Below are 7,462 nucleotides of genomic sequence, written 5' to 3'. Positions count from 1 at the left end.
TGGCCTAATAGTTACTTTTACTGCAAAATTTCCAATATTTTACGCGTGGGTTTTTATTTTTTTGAGTTCTATCCAAGAAATTCTGAATTCGTCCGGAATGTCGTCAAACACAGATACGTCTGTACCTATACCCACATAACAAACTGATGTTAATTTTACGTAAAGTTTACGTACAAATGGTCAGTCAGTTTACCATCATTTTGCTCATCTTTTTAACAATAAGTTTACGTCAGGAAATGACGTTAATCTAACGTAAAGTTTACGTCATTTTCTGACGCAAATCTAACGTAAAGTTTACGTTACATTTACGTCAGAGAATGCCGTAAACTTTACGTTAGAATTGCGTCAGAAAATGACGCAAATATGACGTAAACTTTACATTAGATTAACGTCATTTGCTGACGTTAAATTATCGTTAAAAGATGAGAAAAATGATCGTAAACTGACCGACCATTTTGACGTAAATCCGACATAAATATAACTTTATCTTTTGGCGTTCATCGGAACCAAGGGGCTCAGTTAGGACTTTCTGGTGTGTTTCCCGGCAAGGGATAACGTATAGTCGTTCAGATGGTACGAAAAACCAATAATGTAAAACAAACATTAAATTAAAATCCCTTTTGGTATGAAAATATAACCATTTAAATGTTATACAATAACCCCTACATTAATCCAATAACTAAAAGATATGCACATATAGTCTTTTCAAATGCCTTCCCACTCAACAAACTTCGGGACTAACACATGGTTCAATTTTATTTCAATAATTCGCTTGCACATAGGGGTCTTTAGCAATAGGAGTAATTCACAGGACCTGGAAAAAAACACACGACTCCTTGTCATGTATAACCATACCAACCTTATGATATAACCCACACATGCTAAAAATTCGGGTATCGAACACCCCAATCCCTTCTGAAACTTAATTACAACACTGTCAATAAAGTATCTAAATTTTATTTAGAAAATAGATAAAAATATATTTTAAAGTATAACAGCACTCATACATATACATAATGAAATGGTGATAATTGAAAAATTGGTTACAACAAAAAGTCTATATAGCACTTTTAAAAAATAAGATTTATTTTCTTTTACATTATGAAAAGGAGAGAGAAATGGGGTTTAACGTCCACTCGACACCAACTAGGTTATTTTGGGACTAACATAGTTTAATTTTATTTCAATAATTCGCTTGCGCGTAGGAGTCGTTAGCAGTGGGGGGGGGGCCGAAGGACCCGGAGAAAACCCACGTGGTTGGACAGGCAACCTTACTCCTTGTCACGTACAACCGGTGATTCGAAACCACGCCGGTTGACTTAATGACAGGCTTTATGATACAGCGCGCACGTGCTAACCATACAATAAAAAAAAAAAGAATCCATAATATAAAAATTAACGGTATATACAAAGATTTGAAAATCTAGGCTGCACCTATCCAATATATGAAAGATCATAACAAAAATGTCTCCAGGCCATCAAACACTTCCTTGCTGATCATCACACCAATAGGAACAGTATTTCTTTCAAAATATTAGATAAATTGACAGAGCTCTCAAGTGCAGCTACTAAGCGCAAGGGAGATAATCAGAGCTAGTGCATGTACATATTTCCCAAAAATAAAAATTACCAACATTATAACTTGAATACAAAATACACATGCAGAAAAAGTTATGACAAATTACATATTTACAAAATACCCTTTTTATTCTTTCTGGAGCATAACGCAGCCAATTTTTTATACATTCATTTATTTCTAAATCTGTTGCATGCCTGGTCATAGGATTTTTTCGAACAGCCCCTGAAAAAAATTATGAAATAAATAGCACTCTTCCAAATAATGGGGGGGCAAGGTTAGCACGTGCATGCTGTATCATGAGGCCTGTCATTGAGTCAACTGGCATGGTTTTGAATTCCTAGTTGTACGTAACAAAGAGTAGGGTCGCCTGTCCAACCATGTGGGTATTCTCCGGTTTCCTGCCACTGCTAAAGACCCAGACGCGCAAACGAATTATTGAAATAAAATTAAATGTTTAATATTCCAAGTTGTGGTCTTGATTCATTTTATTTCAATATATCCAATAACTATAAGACAATGCAGACTCCGTATTTAATCACACGTGTTTATAAAATATGTTGTTAAAAATAAAATAAAACAATGCAGTATAGTATGATTGGTTAATTTTACTGAAAACTTAAAGTAGACATCTCGCGAGACGCGTGAAATTACGAGAAACAGAAACGCGCCATCTTTTGATGAATGTCTGAGAAAGATTTTATTTTGATGGCATATTCTCGGGTTGATAATATTTGAAGGGGGGGGGGATGTTTTTAAAAAATGGGAAAAAAACAAGCAAAGAAACGTCTACAAATATTTCGATTGGAGTGGTATAACTTAAAGTACATGTAGTTTTATTTGAGACGATAGTGCGTCCGGCATCGTGGAGAGACGGTAACTGAAATTTATTTTGGGGAGATGTCTTTTTTTTTTTATCTTCATCCGAACATAAGTCGAAGCGGAGTATAAGACGAAGGCCGAACTTCGGCGGAAAAAAGTATCGACTTATAGCCCCAAAAATACAGTATCTTAAATATAATTAGCACCAAACAAGTTAATAACCAACCAAACTAAGACAGAACAGTCCACCAGGCCATGTTTCTTTGCTTAAGATAATTTAGCAAAATAAAATTTACATTACATTGGAACTTGGCATATTTATTCCTTATACCTTAAGGATAGCAACTATTTGTTATGGGTCATGCCCAGAACCCTAGGGGTGGTGCCACACCCACTGTTTTTGTTAGTTGCTTTGTAAATACATTACAGGTTGCATTTATAACAGATTTTGTTCAAGTGCTTAAAATTTAGAATTTTGGTAACTTTATTGGATTAATTAATCCTGACGTATGTTTTAACACTAATTTTAAATTATGGTTCGATAATTAATGATTAAAAACTAACAGTAATTTAATTGTTAGTATCCTGACATTCGTTTTACGTTAGATTTATGCTAGAAAACTAATGCTAGATTTACGTTATTACTAACAATACATATACATTAGAAAATTAACGGTTAAAATTCTGACATAAAACTAACGTTATATTGACGTTAGAAAACTAACCATAAACTAACGGTCAGAATCCTGACGTAAAAATTACGTTAGATTAACGTTAGAATTATCACCAATAATACATATGTCATTATTATGTCTGGATTTCAACTATTTATCAATTGTGAGAATTTATGCACATTGGTATGGCGATTTAATTTACAAATATTAGAAGCGAAAAAATTGGTTAGAAAACCGTCATAAAATTTATGTTAGATTTACGTCATTTTCTGACGTAACGTAAATTTCGCAGTAAAATTTTACCGTTCTTGGGCGCTAACCAAAATGACGTAAACTTAACGTAAATCTAACCATCAATGTTAACTGGGTCGATGGCTAATTAATTTCCCGTTACTCTTTTCTATTTTCCCATTTCTTGGTTTTCTTCAATTTTATTTAATCTGTTGATAATTATGTCCAGAGACTGCTGTATCGCAGAGCTATAGACACATCTGTTGCTGTCAGTACTGTTTTGCGCCAAATAGTCCAAGTTATGAAGATGATATAACAAATGACATTTTATTGGAGCAATCGGGTGCTCAGTGAGTAAGGCACTGCACTAATCAGGAATACAGGACAGGGGGCGTGGTAACGAACTGGAACTGAAAACCAAAGTTCCATGTACCGAGGCCTGTATTTGTCGTTATTCAGTCTCCATTTACCATAAATTAAAACACTTATATGGATATACATGTACTACTAAATTAAACACATACTTCTGAAAGTAAGGGGGTAGGTGGCCGAATTGTTAGCACGTGCTCGTTGTATCATAAGATCTGTCATTCAGAGAACAGACAACTAACTGGGCTGTTACTCCCCTCTCAGAACAAAGAAAAAACTAATAATATACACCAAAGACCTTATGCATACAAAAATAATGATCAGGTTTGCTTAAAAGCTTAATATCATCGAAAATGGGAATCCAAGAAATATTGCCCTAACTATAGCCCAAAAGCTGCGCCAGAGTCTGTTCCAGACATAGTAAAAAGACCAAAAAAACAAGATTTTGAATTTAAGTTTTAACGAATTTTATTAAACCAATCTGTTTGATATAAAACCTTTTTCTACCAAGAAAAGTTCTTCTGATCCTCAGCACGCAACATAAAGGAACGACAACTCTATTCCAAGCCACAAAATGTCCACAACACCACAAAACAAACTGCCTGTATACTGCATGTTTTCTGTTTGTGTTGTCTTCCTCTGGTAAAACCATTTATGTGATATTGTTTTAATTTGTCTCGTTAGATATACCATATGTTTGGCGCAATATAGCCCGGTTGGAGCTGACGTGCCATAAAACCATATTTCATTTCATTTCATTTCATTTCTGGTAAAACCAATACGTCATCATGCATCACATTTCCAATATCCAGCAGAAACCCGGTTCCAATGGTTATCATTGCTTATTATATATTACATTTTTTTCAGGTAATGAAATGAAATGTGACTTAAAATCCAGCTAACTAATGAAGACAATGAAGTTAAGTTCTAGAAATCTGTAAATGTAGCTCATTTCCAGAAATCTGTAAATCTAACTCATTTTACGTATAAACCAAGGTGTACAAGGGAACTTGTATTTTCGTCCCATGCCAGATGCCCTGTGTTATATCAATGACAAGGGGAAACCATGCCAGAAAATCCTGCGGAACTTTCCCAACCAACACTGGGATCGAACCCAGTAACTCCTAGCTATCAAGCAGTGTCTTACTCACTGATGCACTGTGGTTCTGAGGACAAGCACTTTGTTGGTGCCTGACTGTAACTCGCAAGGTATTAGCAGAGTCATTACGTAAGCAGGGGTTTCTAAAATAGTACAGGAACAAAGGTAACTGATATGAAGTATTTAATATCCAGAATAGAAGTGATATGGTATTCAGGATGACTGGGGTATATATACTAGTTTTGGTATTTAATATCCAGAATAGAAGTGATATGGTATTCAGGATGATTGGGGTATATATACTATAGTTTTGGTTACCATGTATATAAACTAATTAATCGTATAGAATAATGTAGGCTTACCTATGACAAGGATTAAAGAGATAACCCAGTCAGTGCGCCATTGCTAACTGATATCCTAGGGATGAAGTCTTTATAGTTTAGCTAATTGCTAATCCTTTGGAGTCTGGTCTGATCATGAAATGTAAATCAGTCACTATAACAGTTCCGTTGTTCATTGGCTTTGATTAATAATACTTAATTGGCTTTGTGACCTGATTCCGCATATGTTGGCAGTTATAACATGTGCACCGGTCATGAATAGATGTATTTGTTTTTTTCTGGTCCAACTTTAGTTGTCAACTTAAAGAATCGATATCGTGAGAAGAGGGGGTGGGTCATCTTCTCTCTTTGTCATAATAAAAACCTGTTAAAACAGGAGGTCCAGCTCACTGATGATTGGTGTGATCAGTGCGGATAAAAGACCGTGGGGGAAAAAGAATCCGCTTGCTTAATGTGGAAAAGCGAAGTGCTCGCAGTAAAAACCACATAGCTGGACCGGTGGAATTTTTTTTACACATTAAAAACTGTTCGTCCAGTACGTTCCACATAGTTAAAAGTTCTTTAATGCGGTTCACAAATTCAGCGTTTGGGAGTTATAGCGTATGACTCTTCCCTAGATAAAAGTTACCTGAAACGAAAATGAAGAACCAGCAGCAATACAGAACACAATTAAAACAAATTACATTTATAGAGGGAGCCACGGTGGCTAGGTGGTTAAGACGCTGGCTCGCTAGCCTGGAGGTCGGGTGTTCGATCCCTGCATTGGCCGAGAAAGTTCATCTGGATTTTCCGACGTTGTTTCCCCTTGTCAGTGGTGCAGAACTGAGGGCCTGACAAGGACAGCTGTCTAGTCCTTCGGATGAGACGAAAAACCGAGGTCCCGTGTATACATTGGAATGCACGTAAAAGATCCCTTGGCAGTTGGAATTCGATATAAGAGTAGGCGATAGTGCCGCTGCCCGGGCAAAATTTCCCTCATAGCACTCGGTATGGCGTATGCCCGTCTTCATTAGCCCAGTATAGGAGCAGAACAGTAGGACGTTAAACCCCATATCATTTCATTTTCATTTCCATTTATAGAAATAATACAGGGCATTATTTTTTCTTTTTTTTTAACACAAATTAAATTAAATTGATTGATATGCACTCTTATTGTTAGTAATGGTTGTGTAGGTCCATATTCTTTTTGTCATATTTTTCCCCAATATATTATTATATTAAATCATACAGTAACTGAACTGCCCTACAAAAAAAGTTCCTTCCTTTGTAACTAGATATGCAGTTCCCTATCTTAATGTCAGTTTATTCTGATATTATTAAAGCATCCATCAACCTGGTCTACACAACCATTGATCTTTCGATGAAAAGTGCTCTTTTTTCACAACTAACTTAACAATTAATTCCCGATTCTAGTATGATTTTTTAGATCGCTTAATAAATTATATGTCATATTCCGAGGGCGGGGGACACTTTGGGTGATATATTGAAGTTTGGCGTCTTAAGAGATGGCGTTGTTGTTTCTTAGAGATTTAACGTCCAATAAAATTAAAATATAGACAGGAAGAGATGACTGCTACCACTACCTGGTGCTTAGTAGTCATCTCTTCCTGTCCATGATATCACCATTTTTATTTTATTGGGCGTTAAATCTGTAAGAAACAACAAAAACAACAAGAGATGACTTTACAGTCCACTTCCACCTAAGGTAATATCGTAGACAATGGAGAGATGACTACTTAGTTTGGGTTTATATATGCCCGGGGAAGGGGTGGCCCGTTTGACTCAACGCGCCTGCCACTCACCTCTTCGAAGATAACTTTTTAGTCCTGCGGTTTTGTTTTTTGTTCACCAACTAATCAGGTTTCTAGTGGTGTAAACTCTGTTGACAGCCACATGGGATTTTCTTCATTATGTCGGGAAAACACCCAGGGGTCTCGTTGGTCTTCGGCACCATAACTTATACCACACACATACACAGGAATCTTGTTCGTCGATGCACCATAGCAGAAAAAAAAAGGAAATGTTTAATGGCACGTCAGCTCCAACCGGGCTATATTGCGCCAAACATATGGTAAATCTAACGAGACAAATAAATGAATGAATTTATATATGTAAATAAAAACAAATATCACAGAAAATATATTAATTAAAAATAAATATAACAAATCTTTTACATATATAAATATTTAAAACGAGCACCATAACAGATACTGTAACACTGTTTTAGTGATAACAGATATCAATATAATCCAAGCCCTTATTCACGAAAACTTAAACTAAGTTACAACCGACATTTTAAGAAATACTGCAACTTCATTGGATACATGCAAATTGATTTTACTGGTTAGTC

The 7,462-nt window shown here is 35.7% G+C and overlaps 1 long non-coding RNA gene across 1 annotated transcript; it reads right to left on the bottom strand.

Annotated features, from left to right (window-relative positions):
* Positions 1–1,699: 1,699 nt before the first annotated feature.
* On the bottom strand, positions 1,700–7,077 carry LOC126819005 (uncharacterized). The gene is made up of 3 exons (XR_007679449.1): positions 6,915–7,077; positions 5,134–5,740; positions 1,700–1,801 (listed from the first exon to the last, which is right to left on the bottom strand). It is a non-coding gene; the product is annotated as an uncharacterized LOC126819005 (long non-coding RNA).
* Positions 7,078–7,462: the final 385 nt, after the last annotated feature.

Source organism: Patella vulgata, chromosome 1 (assembly GCF_932274485.2).
Source record: "Patella vulgata chromosome 1, xgPatVulg1.2, whole genome shotgun sequence".
Lineage (NCBI taxonomy): Eukaryota > Metazoa > Mollusca > Gastropoda > Patellidae > Patella > Patella vulgata.
This window is presented reverse-complemented; position numbering and strand designations above follow the sequence as displayed.